The following is an 18,995-nucleotide window of genomic DNA, read 5'->3' on the forward strand; positions in this document are numbered from 1 at the left end:
TTGGCGTATAAGTCATGCACATTTTATGTGAAATTTGTCACAATCAGCCATCACCACTATCTAGTTATAGCACATTTTCATTATCCCAAAAGCTATACATGTTAAACAGTCACTTCCCATCCCCCTTCCTCCTGTCTCTGGAAACCATTGATCTGCTTTCTGTATCTATGAATTTACCTCTTCTACATATTTTATATAATGGAATCATACAATATATGGCCTTTTGCGTCTGCCCTCTTTATTAAGCATAATGTTTTTAAAGTTTATCCATACTATAGCATGAATCAGTACTTATTCCTTTAATGACTGAATTTATACACACACACCATATTTTGTTTACCTATTCATCAAATGATGGACATTTGGGTTGTTTCCACCTTTTGGCTATTGTGAATAGTGCCTCTATGAACATTCATTTATAAGCTTTTGTTTGAACACCTGTTTTCAATTCTTTTGAGTATATACCCTAGGAGAGAAATTTCTGGGTCACATAGTAATTCCATGTTTCACGTTTTTTTTGTTTTTGTTTTTTTTTTGTCTTTTTGCTATTTCTTGAGCCGCTCCAGCGGCATATGGGAGGTTTCCAGGCTAGGGGTCTAATCGGAGCTGTAGCTGCCAGCCTACACCAGAGCCACAGCAATGCTGGATCTGAGCCGCGTCTGCGACCTACACCACAGCTCACGGCAACGCCGGATCCTTAACCCACTGAGCAAGGGCAGGGACTGAACCCACAACCTCATGGTTCCTAGTCGGATTCGTTAACCACTGCGCCACGACAGGAACTCCCCATGTTTCACGTTTTGAGGAACTGCCAAACCATTTCCCACCAGTGGCAGCACCATTTTACATCCCCACAAGCAATGTACAAAGATTCTCTTTTCTGCACATCCTTTCCAACTCTTGTTAATATCCTTTCTTTCTTTCTTTTTTTTTTTTTTTTAATATTGTTGTCATCCTGGTTGGTCTGAAATGGTATCCCACTGGAATTTTGATTGGTGTTTGCCTGATGACTAATGATGTTGGACATCTTTTCATTATTTGTTAGATATTTGTATATCTTTTTTGGAGAACTATTTAGTCAAGTATTTTCCCCATTTTTAAATTGGGTTATTTGCCTTTTTGTCGTTGAGCTGCAAGAGTTCTTTATATATTCCAGGTACTAGACCCTTATTAGATATATAATTTATACATAGTTTCTTCCTGTCTATGAATTGCCTTTTCATTCTCTTGATAGTGTTCTTTGATGCATAAAAATTTTTAATTTTGGCTAAGTTCCATTTATCTATTTTTTCTTTTGTTACTTGTGCTTTCAGTGTATATCTAAGAAACCATTGTCAAATCCATTGTCATGAAGACTTAGCCTTATGTTTTCTTATAAGAATTTTATAGTTTCACTCCTATATTTAGGTCTTTGATCTATTTTGAGTTAGTTTTTGTCCATAATGTCAGGTAAGGGTTTAGCTTAATTCTTGCATGTGGATATCTAGTTGTCCCAGAACCATTTATTTTTTTTTTTTTTCACTTTTTTTTTTTTTTTTTTTTTTTTTTTTTTTTTTGGCTGCATTCATGGCATGTGGAAGTTCCAGGGCCAGAAATTGAACCTACACCACAGTTGCAGCCTGCACCACAGCTGTGGCAATGCCAGATCCTTAAACTGATACATGGCAAGGGAACTTCCCCCAAACAATTTGTTGAAGAGATATTATTTCCCCATTGAATGGTATTAACATTTGAGTTGTAAATCAATTGACCGTGAAAGTATGGGTTTATTTCTGAATTCTTAATTCTATCCCATTGATTAATTTATTATTTTTTTATTAAAAAAATTTTTTTTGTCTTTTCTAGGGCCACACTCATGGCATATGGAGGTTTCCAGGCCAGGGGGTCCAATCATTGCTGTAGCTGCCAGCCTTTGCAACAGGCAAGCAACACAGGATCTGAACCAAGTCTGGGACCTACACCACAGCTCATGGCAATGACGGATCCTTAACCCACTGATCGAGGCCAGGGATCGAACCTCCAACCTCATGGTTCCTAGTTGGATTCATTAACCACTAAGCCATGACAGGAATTCCTCTATCCCGTTGATTTAAATGTCTATCCTTATGCCGGTACCACAGTTTTGATTACTGTAGCTTTAAAAGTTTTGAAATTGGGAAGTGTTGGTCCTTCTGCATTGTTCTTTTTCAAGATTGTTTTGGCTAGCCATGATGTCTTGCAATTCCATATGAATTTAAGAATTAGCTTTTCCAGAAAGTTCCGATTGTGGCTCAGTGGTTAATGAATTAGTATTCATGAGGTCATAGGTTCGATCCCTGACCTTGCTCAGTGGGTTAAGGATCCAGCATTGCCGGGAGTTGTGGTGTAGGTTGCAGATGCAGCTCAGATCCGGCATGGCTGTGGCTGTGGGGTAGGCTGACAGCTATAGCTCTGATTCGACCCCTAGCCTGGTAACCTCCATGTGCGTCAGGTGCAGCCCTAAAAAGACAAAAAAAAAAAAAAAAAAAAAAGAATTAGCTTTTCCATTTCTGCAAAAATGGCCATTAAGATTTTGATAGGAATTGCATTGAATCTGCACGTTTTGTTCAGGTAATATTGTCATCTTAATAACATTAAGTCTTCTAATCTATGAACACAGGATGTCTTTCTATTTATGTATATCTTCTTTAATTTCTCTCAACAATATTTTATTTTATTTTATTTTTTTGACTTTTTTTTTGTCTTTCTTTTTAGGGCCGCTCTCTCGGGATGTGGAGTTTCCCAGGCTAGGGGTTTAATCAGAGCTGTAGCCTCTGTCCTACGCTACAGCCACAGCAATGCAGGATCCAGCCGCATCTGCGACCTACACCACAGCTCACAGCAGCACTGGATCCTTAACCCACTGAGCAAGGCCAGGGATTGAACCTGCAACCTCATGGTTCCTAGTCAGATTCATTTCTGCTGCACCACAACGGGAACTCCTCTCATTCTTAATATTGGTAATTTATCTCTTCATTTTTTTTTCTTGATAAATTTGACTGGAGGTTTGTCAATTTTGTTCATCCTCTCAAAGAACCAGCTTTGGGTTTTGTGATTTTTCTCTATTATTTTTTTGTTACCTATTTCATCGATCTCTGCTATTACCTTTATTATTTTCTTTCTTTGGCATACTTTGGTTTTAATTTGTTCTTCCTTTTATAGTTTCTGAAGGTGGAAGTTAAGGTCATTGATTTGAGATGTTTCATCTTTCCTAATATACGTATTTAGTGCTGTAAATTCTGTTCCCCCCCCTTTTTTTCCTTTGGCTTTGTCAGGGATCAAACATGCTCCACAGCAGTGACGATACTGGATCTTTAACCTGCTAGGCCACCAGGTAAATTTCCCTTTAAATACTGCCTTACTTGCATTAAAAAAATGTTGACATGTTGTTGTTTTCATTTTTATTTACTTCAGAGTACTTTTTAATCTCCCTTTTGCTTTCTTTTTTTGACCCACACGTTATATAGAGTATATTATGTAGTTTCTAAGTATTCAGGGATTTTCCTTAGGTCTTTCTGGTATTTATTTCTAATTTAATTTTGTTTTGGTCAGTGAAAGCACTTTGTAGATTTTTTGGGTTTGGGGGGGTCTTTTTTTTTTTTTTGTCTTTTTAGGGCCCCACCCATGGCATATGGAGGGTGCCCACAGCTCACCACAACACCGGATCCTTAACCCACTGGGTGAGGCCAGGAATCGAACCCACAACCTCATGGTTTCTAGTCGGATTCGTTAACCACTGCGCCACGACAGGAACTCCGGGTTTGGGCGTTTTGTTTTGGTTTGGTATTTTTTGAACAGCTGAACCTGCAGCATATGAAAGTTCCTGGGCGAGGGGTCAAATCGGAGCTGCAGCTGCAGACCTATGCCACAGTCACAGCAACACTGGATCCTTAACCACTAAGGCCAGGGATAGAACCTCCGTCTTCATAGACACTATGCTGGGTTTTTAACCCACTGAGCCACAATAGGAATTCCTGTTTTGATTCATTTTAAATTTATTGAGACTTGTCTTATGGCCCAAACATGGTTGGAAATATGGTCCATACACTGGTAGAAAATGCATTCATTATTATGCTAATGACTAAGGTCTGAGCAACAATATGTGTCATATCGTATATTAAAGTTTGGATTTTATGCATCAGTCTAATGAGCTCAGTAAAGAGTATTCCCTCCTGTGAGAGCAAGCTGCCTCTTAAATGTTCTCTACACACAATGGCAAAGATCTTAATTGAAAACTGAACTTTTCAATCTTCCAGGTATTTTCAAGTATCCATATGTTTGTATTCAAGTATTTGTTTTAGCTTTAGAACATGAATGAAGATCTTAGGTCTCTGAACAAATTGCTTTTTCTTGGTTACTTTGTTTCTCATCTGAGAATTAAAAATTAACTCAAGTAAATTTAATTTACTATATTGATACACAAATGTATTCTAAGGGAAAATGTGGTTCATAGTGCTTAATATCACTGAATGTAACAATTTAAGTGGCCAGTAAATATGTAGAATTTGAGCCTCCTCGGAATCAGCCCCAAAGTCTATTCATGAACATGTTGAATTTAAATATTTGTAGAGCCATTAAAGAGTGTGTGTACATTGTCGACTTGGAATATTTTTAATATGCTACTAAGGATCATAACTGCAATATCTGAATAAAATTATTGGTCTATTAAAAGTTGTCACCTGGAGTTCCCATTGTGGCTCAGAGAGTTGGGGACCCAACATTGTCTCTATGAGGATGTGGGTTCAATCCCTGGGACTTGATTGGTGGGTTGGGGATCTGATGTTGCTGCAAGCTGCATTGTGGTTCACAGATGTAGCTCAGATCCTGTGTTGCCAAGGCTGTGGTGTAGGCCTCAGCTCCAATTCAACCCCTAACCCAGGAACTTCCATGTGCCATGGGTGTAGCCATAAAAAGAAAAAAAATGTTGTCACCAGTGTCGAAAAACAAAGCAAAACAAAGCAACTGAAAAGAGTGACTTTTGCTAGTCCCACAAAGCAGAGGGGAGTAACTGGAGGAAGAAAAGATCTATCCTTCCTATGCTCTCCCTATAGCCTATAAACACACACACACACACACACACACACACACACACACACACACACACAAACACCTATTTTTGTTCTTTAAGGCCGAACCTACAGCATATGGAGGTTCCCAGGCTCAGGGTCGAATCAGAGCTGTAGCTGCTGGCCTTCACCACAGACACAGTGACGTCAGATCCTTAACCCACTGAGCGAGGCCAGGGATCAAATCTGCAAACTCATGAATACTAGTTAGGTTCATTACCGCTGAGCCATCATGGGAACTCCTCTTTTTAAATTTTTTTGGCCACACTCAAGGCACATGGAAGCTCCCCCAGCCAGGGATCAAACCCACACCACAGCAGCAATGTGAGCAGCCACAGTGACAATGCTTGGTCCTTAACCTGCTGAGCCATGAGAGAACTCCACAGCCAGTATTTAATTTCTAATTTAATATCTAATTGAGCCCTCTGTCCTTCAATGTCTAGACACATCCTGTGGTAAAGAGGGTACAGTGATGATAGGATTTGCTTAAGTCATTAGGCCCTTGTGAGAACTACTTTTTTGTCCCCCACAGGGCTATCTGGGAATTTCAAGCCCTAATTTTTAATTTTTTTTTTTTTTTTTTTTTTTTTTTTTTTTTTTTTTTTTTTTTAGGGCCGTACCTGTGGCATATAGATGTTCCCAGGCTAGGGGTAGAAGTGGGGCTACAGCTGCCGGATTACACCACAGCCAAAGTAACACAGGATCTGAGCCTCATCTGTGACCTATACCACAGCTCATGGCAACGCCAGATCCTTAACCCACCAAGCAAAGTCAGGGCTCAAACGTGAGTACTCATGGATACTAGTCATGTTCGTTAACCACTGAGCCATGACGGAACTCCTTCAATATCTTCTTAACATATGCATTAGGGCCCCACATGCCCCATACTAAGCATGGGTCCTTTCAATTGCAAACTCTAAAGCTATGTAGAAAACTAAATGTTATGGTATCAGATCTTAGGAACCAATCATCAATTTTCTTTTCTTCAGGGAACGTTTTTCCTAAAATAACCACAAGTCTGCATGCACAAAACTAAATTCATTTCTAATTTATAATATTTCAATGATAATTCAACACCTCTCATCTGGTAAGTGTTTTTCAATTAAACATTCTTGGCACACCATGATAAGTTTTTAAAAAGAGAAAAGAAAATATTACTAAGTTCAGTCTTTTTTTTTTTTTTTTTTTGTCTTTTTGCCATTTCTTGGGCTGCTCCCTCGGCATGTGGAGGTTCCCAGGCTAGGGGTCGAATCAGAGCTGCAGCCGCCGGCCTACGCCAGGACCACAGCAACAGCAACGTGGGATCCGAGCCTCGTCTGTGACCTACACCACAGCTCACGGCAACACCGGATCCTTAACCCACTGAGCAAGGCCAGGGATTGAACCCACAACCTCATGGTTCCTAGTCGGATTCGTTAACCACTGAGCCACGACGGGAACTCCCTCAGTCTTATATTTAAAGCAGAGAAATGAAAGAAATGTCCCTCACTTCAGCCACAAGCCTACAACAAGGTAGGCAACCAATCCACTCTGCAGAATTTTCCCTGAAGTTCCTCAATAGCTTTAAAAAATAATAATAGGCCAGCAGCTACAGCTCCGATTAGACCCCTAGCCTGGAAACTTCCATATGCCAAAGGTGTGGCCCTAAAAAGATGATTAATAATAATAATAATAACAACATAGAGAGAGATGTTAGTTACTCCCTTCACATTCAATAATGTCAATTTATCAACATTATTTAATGTGAAAGGAAGAACTATATATATATAATTCAAGAAGAACCATATATGCATAATTCAAGAAACTTTTTTGTGAGAGGTAATGAAGTTAGGAACCCTGCCCATACCCAGGGCTGAATAAGAAAGCAATCTCCTACACATGTCTGCAAGGTGAAAACAGAGTTAAGAACATTGGAGAGGAAATCAGAAAGCCTGAATGCTGGTCCTGGTCTTGTCACTGACCTTTTCGGTGAGTTTGAATAAAACCCCCCCCCTTTATTTTCCCCACACTGGAGTTGCTCATCTTTAAAGTCAGGAGAATGGATGAATAAACTCCAGCATCCGTAGGAAAAAGCTTCCTCCCATCTGTTTCCCTGTTTTCCATGGCTCTCCGATCTCCATGTTCTTCTCTGTCTCTGTTGACTCCTTCTCTGACAATTCTAAGTCTGTTTGTCACGTAAATGTAGGAGCCCCACAGTGAAGTCCTCGACTCTTTTTTTTTTTTTTTTTCTCTTATCCTCACTTGCAATTTTAGTTATAATCCCTGTGGTGGCTACTGGTGTATTATCCAAATTCCCCTTTCTGTATTGAAGCTTCACTTTTCCCAGCTGCTGGGAAGTTTGGTGGATAACAACTCTCAGCTGAGTTTCCCTCTAGGCATTGCCTTTCTGCAGAGAGATCAGCCTCACCCAGGTTCACACCCCCTCCCTGGAGAAACATTTGGGTTGCTGCTATGGTGTGGGTTCAGTCTCTGGGCCAGGAACTTCTGCATGCCAAGCCCGTGGCACTGGACCTCCCCTCTGCCAGCTGGCAATGAGGTCCCCATCACTGGTGGTAGGGTAAGCACTACAAGCTCCTGGTATGCCGTGTAACTGTTAAACTGTAAGTAATGATGACTTTTTGGGTGGGTGTGTGTGTGTGTCTTTTTAGGGCCGCGCCCACACCATATGGAGGTTCCCAGGCTAGGGGTGAATTGGAGCTATAGCCGCCGGCACAGCAACGTGGAATCCAAGCCGAGTCTGTAACCTACACCACAGCTCATGGCAATGCCAGATCCTTAACCCACTGAGCAAGGCCAGGAATCAAACCCACAACCTCATGGTTGCTAGTCGGATTCGTTTCTGCTGCACCACAACAGGAACTCCCCTAAGTAATAATGACTATTAATATTCCACCAAGTTCACCACTAGAAGACCAGAGGGCCTCTGTGGAAGTATAAACAGACTCATCTCCTGCAACCAGAGGGGCAGAGAAAACTGAAATTTGATCCTGGATTTAGTTAAAAGAGTAGAAAATCTCCAAAGAAACTTGACTTCTTCAGTCAGCTATCCCAAGTAAGGGCCCTGACGAGGAAGTGAAATCTCAAGGCTTGGGGTGGGAACATTTGGACTGATGTGCTCAAAAACCTTGGAACAGCAGATCCCTCTAAACCCTCTGGGCCAGCAGAAATGGCCCAGTGCTTCTGGTAAAGGCAAGTGCTCCCACTTGTTTGAAAATAATTCAGAAGCCTCTCAATCTAAAGAAGAAATCAGAGAAGGATTTTCAAGAGCAGCCCTGCTACTTGGCCATTATGACTCCGTAGTAGGAAAGTATGCCATTTAGCACTTACGGCAACTTCCAATAGGAGAATCGTAAGATAGACCCCTAGGATGTTAGAAGTCTATGCCAACTTCCACCATTTGAAAAATAGCTCCAGATGTGCTACTGCACTTTGATAGAGACAGAACTGATTATTGATAGGTTCACAGGAGGACGGAGACAGACTCCCCCCAACCCCCAAATGTGGCTGTTCACCTTGGAGACTTGCTGTGGACACCCTTTCCTGGAATGTGTTTGCTCAAGTTGGGCAGCAAGAAACAATGGCCTGCGGAAAACAACTGCCTGTGTAGATTAACCTCCTACAGGGATTAACTGCCCTCTGTCATGGGACGAGACCCCCTACCCCTCCCTTGACCTTCCTCTCCTTCTTCGTTGTTCCTGGCACAAGTTCCTGCTATGAACTCCATCCACCCACAGATTCCCACCACAGATCCTTTATAAACCTAGCACCTCCTCCTAGTCAGAGCTGGCACCATCCTGAGCTCAGTCCATGCCCCTCTGATGCCTTAATAAATTTCTCTTGCTTTACTAACTTGGCCTTGTGCATTCCTCCCTCAGCAAACCTAACAATTATGGGACATCAAGTGGATATGTGGCCAAGGTTGCCTATTGTGAGATGATTTCTCTCAAGCCCATCTGTATGGGGAGACCATTCAAAGTAGCTGTTCTCCAGATCTCTTTATATCTCCTGCTTGACCAGGCTGTTTCACTCACAGGATCATCCAATCCTCTTAATTATAGGTCCCCTTAATTAATTACAGGACCATCCCTAAGAACTGATTGGTCCATGCAACATCAATCCCTCCTATAAAAGTTAGCCTTCCCACCTCCAGCCCGGGTTGAAAATACTGCTGCCGTGTTCTGCTCACTCTCTGCTGTATACGTTGGGGGTATTGCTCCAGGACCCTTTGTGTAAGTTCCTCTATCCAATAAGCCACCAATGTTTCTATTGCTGTCTCTGGGCTCTATTGTTACTCTCAAAGCTGGGCAACTACAAGGCTTGCCGTCCTATGGGGGGAGGGGTGCAGCCAATACTACCCGTTACATAGTGGAAGAGGTACCTCTGGGATCAGGCAAGAACAGAGTCAGAGGCCACAAGCAAGCTGCACAAGTAGGTGATTTGGACCCCCTCCCTCAGTTCACACTTGTGTTTACAGTGGTATATTCAGTAATCCTTTGGGAGTGTTTCTTTGGACTCCCTTGTTCAGTTTTGAAGGTAAAAAGATGAGTGCAGCATCCATAGTCTGAGAAAGTTTGGGTGACCTGAGGCTCATCCCTCAGTCTGTGGTCATTCAATGTGTGTGGAAAGAGAACTGGCCTGACACAAGAATACAGAGGCAGCCCTGAATGGCTAGTTAGTAAAGTGGTTCAGAACAAGCCTCCCAGGATATGCCATTTTGGCAAGTGGATTATTTTGAGCTGAAGACAGTGGAGGCCCAAAAGATTCATCAAGAGCTTTTTGCCTGTCCCCACAACTGCCTAAAAGAATTTAGGGAGAGGACCTGGTTTAGGAAGAGAACTATTACTGGAGATAAATACAAAGAGTATGGCAGGTGTGGTAAGCTAGGGGGAACCCCCTGTTTATTCAAAGTCCTCAGTGTCTTCTTGTTGTAACCAAACATTTGCCCTTCCCATCTTTTTGTGAATTTCCTTCCTTCCCTTTGAAACACAAGACACACATCTGTCTCCTTCTCCTTAGATTGAAGTGGCACATAAGCCTGACTTGTCAGAGAGCCTCTCATTGTCTTGGTGAGGCTCCCATCTGTACACAATTACCTTTGTTTTTCTTCTGTTTGTCTTACGTCAATTTAATTACTAGATCAGCCAAAAGAACTGAGATGGGTAGAAGATAATTTTTCCTCCCCTACAATAAGTTGGTCAGGGGTCACAAAGAAGAGATTGAAAGATAGGAATGAGGGACCAGGTCACACAGACCATGAAGGCCTAGCCCAGCAGAGGTGCTGGCCAAGGATAAGGGGACTCTGGAACAGGTAATGGAGGAGGGCAGCTGTGAGTTTTACTTGCACCTGAAGACCTGCTGCCATAGTGAGGCTGGGCCCATCACACTAACCTTCCTTTCATAAGTTCCCCCCAGGAAAATAGACCTACCAGAATTCTGGAGAAGCTAAATTTACTTCACAAAGTAAGTGGGTCTGGATGGATAAGGGGTGCATTGCCATGGACCCTGTGGTGTGCCTCCCTGTCCTCTGTTCTGGACCCAGACACTCATTCCCCCAGGGCCTGGGTGTGTTGGTTGCCAAAAAGTCTTCAGCTGCGTCCTTCTCCAGAAGTTGCCTTCAGCTGATGAACCCAGACTCACTGAAGATCAGTTTCCCTGCGTGGGTATAAAGCCCAGGCCCCTTACCTCAAGATTGGACTTCTCTGTAGGCCCATCCTGCTCCAGAGCTCGCACAGCAGTTCAGCTCCTTCCCACTCCTCCTGCATTCACTCCCACACATGTTGATTCCCAGGGTACTTCCTCAATAAAACCCTGCACACAGTGTGAATGGTCTCTTGGTGCTTAATGGGGACAGAGTTTCAGTTCTGGAAGAAGGAAAGGTTCTGAAGGTGGATGGTGGGGATGATTGCGCAATAATGTGAATGGATGTAATTGCACTGAATTGACTCTACAATTAAGAGCAGTTAAAATGGTAAAATTTTGTTATTATATTTTACCACAAGAAGGGGAAAAAAAATTCTGTATGTGAATCTCCCACAAATCTTTTTTACCTAGGGAATTTAACCTAACATCCTCCATAAATATGACAAAGATTGCTAGCTTCCACCAATATTCATTTCTTTTTCTCCTTTGTTTCTGGAACTCAGCCTGAGATAGCAAGTAGTCTTGCAGCTGGCAATGAGATGCAAGATATGTGACTACATTTGGCCAATTGGATGTGAGAAGTGTTATGCCCCACTTCCTGGTCATTCTCTTAAAGTAATAGGCATGCCCTCCACTCCTCTCTGCGTTCTTCTTGCTGGTTGGGATTCAGATGTGATGGCAGGAACTGGAGTCCGAGAGGAAGCTATAGGTAGAGGATGGCAGAGCCACCCTACCAACTCTAGATGGATTATCTCTGGCTGTTAAGCGAGATAGAAATAAGAATAAACTTCTGTTTTGTTTAATCTGCTGAATTTAAAGTATCTATCACACCAGCTCAGCATATTTTCTCACACTTTAGATGACTCCAGGATTCTTTCTTTCTTTCTCTTCTTTCTTTCTCTTCTTTCTTTCTCTTCTTTCTTTCTCTTCTTTCTTTCTCTTCTTTCTTTCTCTCCTTTCTTTCTCTTCTTTCTTTCTCTCCTTTCTCTTCTTTCTTTCTTCCTTCCTTCCTTCCTTTCTTCCTTTCTTTTTTGCTTTTTAGGGTCACACCTGCCTGTAGCATATGGAAGTTCCCAGGCTAGGGGTCAAATCAGAGCTGCAGCGGCTGTCCTACACCCCAGCCATACCAACGCCGGATCTGAACCACATCTGCAGCCTACACTACAGCTCACAGCAACACCCAGGATCTATTTTTCTGACCCTAATTCCTTTGACAAACAATTCATGTTTCACATTTCCAGTTCTCATATTTGGCATGCCTACACCATAATATATCTAATGTTTCTAAACCTTGTTCCTTATTTCCAATAATCCCACAATTCTCCTACCTATGAAGAAAGAGCCCTGGAATTTCCATCTTGGATCAGTGGAAATGAATCTGATCAGTATCCATGAGGATGCAGGTTGATCCCTGGCCTCACTCAGTGGGTTAAGGATCTGGCATTACCGTGAACTGTGGTGTAGGTTGCAGACATGGCTCAGATCTGGAGTGGCTGTGGCTGTTGCGTAGGCCAGGGGCTACAGCTCTGATTCAACCCCTAGCCTGGGAACCTCCATATGCCACAGGTATGGCCGTAGAAAGCAAAAAACAAAAAAATCCCTAAACATTCACACACAGTGGAGTATCATTTAGCCATTATAAAAGAAGAGGTAACTCAAGATGTACTGATATGGGAAAACTACCAAGATCTATTAAATGAAGAAAGGAGAAGTACAGTGTCTATAACATAGCACTATTTGTGTTAGAAAAACTGACTGTATACATACGTAAATACTGGTGTGTGCATAGAACATCTTGGAAAGGAATAGGACAGATGGGGGACTGGTGGCAGAGAACTAATTTTTTACTATACACCTGTATGAAGCTTTGGATTGTGAACTCTATGTGAAGGGCCAGAATGGAATATGCACTATTCATGTTCTGATCTGCGTAAATTGCACCACTAGGGCTGTCTGTGTGCGGCCTGGGCAGCTGTACTGCTGTGCTCCTACACAGGACTGTATCCATCCTGCTGTGCCTGTTTTACATAATAAAAAGTTTAGGAGCTCCTGTAGTGGCCCAGCAGGTTAAGAATCTGACTAGTATCCATGAGGAAGGGGGTTCGATCCCTGGCCTTGCTCAGTGGGTTATAGGATCTGGTGTTGCCAAAAGCTGCAGCATAGGCCGAAGATGTGGCTTGGATTTGGTGTTGCTGTGGCTGTGGTGTAGGCTGGTAGCTGTAGCTCTGATAGGACCCCTAGCCTGATGCAGGTGTGGCCATTAAAAAAAGAAAGGAAAAAAAACAAGAAAATATACTTACGTTTGTTCTGTAGCTTGGACAAAACAGTCTCTGAAGCTGTCTCAGTTAAAATATCCTAGGATTTCATAGATCTCTGACTGGACAGTTATTTGCATCTCTGTTACCAGCTATCAGTTTTATTATCATTTCAAAAGATTATCCACTCTTCTCAAGAACTTCCTTCTGTGCTGAAATGAGCAGGCAGCTCTTTCCTCCTAAGAATTCCAGGTGAGACTGGGGGGTTGCTCAACACTAAAACCTACCTAAGGGTTTAAAACAACCCCACATTTGTCCTCCTGGGAGCTGTCAATCATCACTTACTAGAGACTGAGAACCTGAAAAAAGTCCTTAATATTTGAGCCTGCAAATTTCTGTTGCTTGGATTTCCCATGTCATCCTAAGGAAAGCATTATAGATACACACCAAGATGTATACACCAGAATGCACGCTATGGCTTATTTCTTTTGTCCAAAAACATGGTCACAAACTAAAGAGCTATAAATATGCAGCTAATTAAATCTAGTACAGTTCATCTAGGTAATGGAGTTCCAGTTGTTGTAGTCATTTCCCCATTTCATTATTCTTCCATTATGTTGATAAACAGTAGCTAAGGCATTATCCCTAGGTGATCCCAATTTGGTTTTTTTTTTTTTTTTCAAGAAAATTGACTAATTTTATCTGGAAAAGCTTTTCACCAATATTTCAATACTGCTTTTCTATGGGAGTTGAGCTTATTATAGATTATTTTCATTTCTTTTTTGTGTTTGCCTGTATTTTCCAAAGTTACTACAGTTAATGTTTTCTCTTGTAATTAAAAAAAATGTTACTCCCACCCAAAGTCAATTTGGGGGGGTCCTATGAGCACTTCAATGTGCTCCTCATTAGTCTCTGATATTACTCTGAGGCATGCATACGAATTTTAAATGAGAAACATCAATCCTAGGTTACACAGAGAATTCTTCTTATTTTTACAAGGAGGAGGTAAGAGGAGAAGGGTGGCAGATGGTAAGAGGAAAATAAGACAGCTTAAATCACTTTGTTACCTTTGTGAGAAGTTTTTCTCCCAAGAAGAGTCATTTAATGGTTTTCTATCTAAATGAGCTATTTTACATTTTAGAGATGACAAACTTCACTCTTCACTAGGACCATATGCTTTTTTGATATTCATAAAAGCTTTGAAGTCTAAAATATATGCTGTTTAGGAATTTTAGTCTAGACTAGAGAATAATAGCTCTCCCTTAAATAATATATAAGTACCTTTTAAAATTGGCCTTGATGAGGGGAAATTTTAAAAATAGAATATATGGGTCAGAATCAAGTTAACTGAGTACAGTCCTTATAAAAGATTTATGGATTTGATTGAAGGATTATTTTAGACACATTTGTGTATAGCATAAATACAAATTAAATATAAAAAAATTTAATAGTGAAAAAGTGAGTCCTAAAAAGACCAGCAGGTGGCATAAATAATTTATTTAATCAAAACTGGCGAGATATATATTGTAAAGGATCTCTTCCCTGAACTTTTGCCCATGAAAAAAAATTCTCAAATATTCCGCCCAAAATTCCCAATTAAAGCGTCACTAAAAAAGACTTCACTTAGTTATAAATAACAAAAATTAGAATTGCGGAAGAGATGGGTCTCAGCTATCAACCCAAACTAGATTATAAATTGTATGCCCAGGCCTATCATTAAACTGAAACACAAAACACAGCATGTGCTGAGAGCATCTAATCTCGATGCTCCACTCAGCATCCTTCAGCATCGCTGAAGTGGGAGGAGTATGCAGACATCAGACTTAGGAGAATCTTGTCTTCAAAAGCTATGTAGGTGTGTCCCTGTCCCAGTAAACCCTGCAAGAGCGACAGAACCCTCCCTTCAAATGAAACTGGAATGTTGCTCTCAATATTCAGTTTTTACTGGGTCCTAGTAAGGCTCCAAGACACTAACCTATCACATACCTGTTAGTTGCCTTGGATCCGAAATAACATATTTTCCCAATTTATCAATATCTGATGAAATAGTCAACAAGAAATGTTTGTTTTCACTTGCTTCTGTTCCTTCTCTCATGGAAATAGCTCCTGTCAAGAGAAGTACGGGCCAAAGAGTCGACTGTGTAGTGGGATTGGCCTTGAATTGCTTTGGAAGAGGGGACTTTGGTCAAGGGTAGTCCTGAAGGTCTTGACTCTCAGTAGCATGTCATGCAGAGACAGAAATTTGTGAGGCCAAACATGTCACCTAAGACCTCTAGAGCAGCTTCCTGACCTGTGACCCTCAGCAGGAGAGCCAGGGACCACAGACTTCTCACCATGGGTTAGAATCTAGATATATGTAAAGACTAGAACGAACTGCAATGAACTTTTAGTACTGCTTTTTCTGGAAGGGGAGTTTATTTTATGCTAACTATTATATATTTATATACTATCTTTAGTAGGGAGTAAATGAATACTTTTCTATTATGTTTAAATTGTTTGAAATGAGCCTGTGCTTGTCTTGTACTTTTTGCGATCATAAGGAAAATAAAGATTTTCTGACGCTCTTACAAGCAAGTGTAGGAAATCACTCTACTAGAGAATTTTTCCCTAGGTGAAAACGTAATAATTTTTTCTTCCACAGTCTTTATGTGAATGAATTCAATTTTTGTGTGCAAATACTGGCTTGACAAAACCCACCTAACCTAAAAAGTGTCTAAGTCGGCTAACTATTCAATTACACAAATCACCAATGACTCATTTCAGAGACTTTCCAGGTGTCGCCACTATTACTGCACTGTTTGCCTTCCTGTGGATGTCTTATACACAGCTGCGTTTTGAAGCATCACCTCTCATGGTCCTGGTCCCTCCCCCAGGCAGCAATACTGAAAGTCAGCAGCTTTTTCTCAAGTGAGACACTCCGCTCTGTTGCTCTGTGCCTTGTAGGCAATCCTCAGCTTTTTTGATATTCATAAAGGTTTCCAGATATTTACTGGAAGACAACTGGGGTGGGGGGACATAGAACAATGTTTTCCTTAAAACAATTTATAGCTCTCGCTTTCTGAGACAGCCCACACACTTTCTATCTTTATCAGTAAATCTACTTCTTACCTAAAATAAAATGTTTTTTAAATTTACAAATAATGGTCGGAGTCCAAGTCTGCCCCACAAAAGTTGGATTCACAGGTAATATAGTTGAAATTATTCAAATTTTGGTATAGAGACATAGTAGGCATTTAATATGTATTTGTTGAATGAATGGACATTGATAGTGCTTCTTAGCAAGAGGAATGTATGGACTGAGACCCAATCTTATTCTCCACAGCCCAGGGAGGCACCCTCTCTGCTTCTAGCACCTGGCAGCTGTTGATACCACAGATACTTATAAGTTGGGTGTTGGTAAATTGGGAGACACTTGTGTTAGTGTCTTAGACAAAGATATTTCGGTTGAAAGTCACTTGAAGGAACTTAACTATAAGCACAAGCCTGTTGAAATGCACACCTTCTACTGGGACAGTTTTTAGAGAAGGAAGGCTGTGAGCTGAAAACAGAATAGGTATCTATTGCATTTGGTGTTTTAGGACTTTAGGTCAATTTACCTTAGAATTAATTTGGTCATAAGAAATTGAGGTTCACTAAAGTTAGCTAAAATAAAGGGGATTTATTATAAGGTATGATAATGAATCTCTAGCATTAGTCCCAAAGGAGTCAGCATCAGGCTTCCTATGACTAGGTTGGAGGGTGGTTCTGGGTTCAAAGCTGCCCAGGGGCCCTCAGCCTCAGAACTCTTTAATATGCTGTGAATACACATCTGCAGTATTCTAGCTGCCTCTCCCCAAACTACCAGAAACTACTGCACTGGATGATAGGGTGAAGGTCATTGGTTAGCCTGAAGATGGCCAAACCACCTTGGTGGATCAGCTGTGACCCAGGAGGACAGGATGAGGGGTCGCTGGAAACAGGTCATAGCTGTCCAGCAAAGAGGACTGTGGGGGCCTCTTAAATACGTTTAACTATGAGTATCTGGTTTAAGAATACAGTGGGGCTCAGGACTGACCCAGAATCATATATAAAGGAGGGGAAATTTCTCCTTAGGCCATTACACACATATGCACACACATACATTCAGGGAAATTTGGTGCCTATTACATTAACATTGCCTAGAACCCTGACACTAGAGTCTCACTCAGGTCTGCTTCTGTTTCAAAATGTTCAGGATACAAATCATATCATCATGACCTTAAAAATTAATGTCTATAATGAAGATTTAGGCAATGTGACAAAGTAGCATTTTAAGAATGTAAACAGTGTAAAAAAACCAGTTTGGGCATAGGGAGGAAGGCAGGGGTTAGCGAAGGTGGGTGAGGCTTTCTTTGCCACTGATAAGTCATACCTCATCTTCCACAATTCCCAGAAAGACTGGCCTCCCTACCTCCTCCATTCAACTATCTTTGCCGTTCCTGTGTGCCTTTAGACTATTATCATTAACAAAGTCCTTGTGTACATTGAATGGATATCCCTTGACTTATTCTGACTGTTATCAGCGGTATTAACACTCATAATTTTTACTTCTTTATCTGTAATTTTTACAGGGGATGGTTGCATTCTGAAGAGGGAGTACAAATTCTCGCCCTGGTCCCAGCTGAACTCACTGAGTCCCTAAGACTGGCTGAATCTGCTACCAGTGAATGGGTAGGTTGTCAGAAGAAGAACAGCCACATCCTGTGTACAAGATGAGCTTAAAAAGTCCGATAACACTTTCATTCATTCATTCATTCATTCCACAAAAGTCTTGAAATGACTGATATTGCCAGGCACGGTGCCAGATGCTGGGGGATATGGCAATGAGAAAATTAGGGTTCCTGTACCCAGTTCCTGGGCAGGTGTGGTGGGCAGAGATAAACATCAAGCAAATAATCACACAAATAATTACTTAATACACATTGTGCTGAGAGCTGGGCAGAAAAAGCACATCCTGTAGTGGGCAAGAGGTACAGGAGAATTAAATTCAGATAGGGAGGGGTTGTGGTCAGGAAGTGCTCTGAGGAAGCAGCTTCCCAGCCAGAACTGAAAGAGAAGCTGGAGTTAGCTGGAGAAGAATGAGGAGGAGAGCATTCTGAATGGAGGGGACAGCAGGTGCCAAAGCCTTGGGACAGCAAAGAGCTGGACATACTAAAGGAATTGAATGAAGACCATGTGTTGTGTACTGAGCAAGAGCAAGAGTGGTCTAGGATGAGGCAGTAACTCAGTTCTTGTCTTTTATCTGAGGGTAATCTGTTGCTTTCCATGGGGACAAAGCAGAAGTGTGCTGATGGCTCTAACAGTATACTAGCCATATAGGCAGCCACTGGGCACTTATGGCTACTGAACACCCGGCTGATCCAAACTGAGATGGGCTATAGGTGTAAATATACACAGTAGAGCTTGAAGACTTGGTATCAATAATTTTTATATTGATTACAAATCGAAACAGTGTTTTTGATTGATATATTGAGTTAAAAATTTCATTACAATTAAATATGCTTGTTTCTTTTTTGCTTTTTTTTTTTTTTTTTTTTTTTTTTTAGGGCTGCACCTGTGGCACGTGGAGACTCCCAGGTTAGGGGTAGAATCGGAGCTGTAGCCGCTGTCCTATACCACAGCCATAGCAACGCCAGATCCAAGCTGGGTCTGCAACCTACAGCACAGTTCACGGCAATGCCAGGATCCTTATCTCACTGAGAGAGGCCAGGAATTGAACCTGTGTCCTCATGGATGCTAGTCACATTCATTTTCACTGACCAATGATGGGAACTCCTCCTTTTTGCCTTTTTAATATGGCTACTAGAAAATTTGAAATTACACAAATGGGAGTTCCTGTCGTGGCACAGCAGAAATGAATCCGACTAGGAACCATGAAGTTGTTGGTTCAATCCCTGGCCTTGCTCAGTGGGTTAAGGATCTGGCATTGCCGTGAGCTGTGGTGTAAGTCACAGAGGTGGCTTGGATATGGTGTTGCTGTGGCTGTGGCGTAGGCTGG

At 41.5% G+C, this 18,995-nt stretch overlaps 2 long non-coding RNA genes across 2 annotated transcripts in view; both read left to right on the forward strand.

Annotated features, from left to right (window-relative positions):
- LOC146404771 (uncharacterized) overlaps positions 1-18,995 on the forward strand; it is a 1,009,186-nt gene that overhangs the window by 462,879 nt on the left and 527,312 nt on the right. The window lies entirely within an intron of this gene.
- The window catches only part of LOC106509808 (uncharacterized), a 143,387-nt gene that overhangs the window by 121,941 nt on the left and 2,451 nt on the right, over positions 1-18,995 (forward strand). The window contains exons 5-6 of the long non-coding RNA XR_014841874.1: positions 3,294-3,352; positions 17,569-17,668. This is a non-coding gene — a long non-coding RNA (uncharacterized LOC106509808). The remainder of the gene's footprint in view (positions 1-3,293; positions 3,353-17,568; positions 17,669-18,995) is intronic.

The sequence above is a fragment of the Sus scrofa genome, chromosome 3 (genome assembly GCF_054392235.1).
Source record: "Sus scrofa isolate SSC_HxYL_T2T_F1_AM1 chromosome 3, Sscrofa_HxYL_maternal_Yorkshire_Landrace_v2.0, whole genome shotgun sequence".
Lineage (NCBI taxonomy): Eukaryota > Metazoa > Chordata > Mammalia > Artiodactyla > Suidae > Sus > Sus scrofa.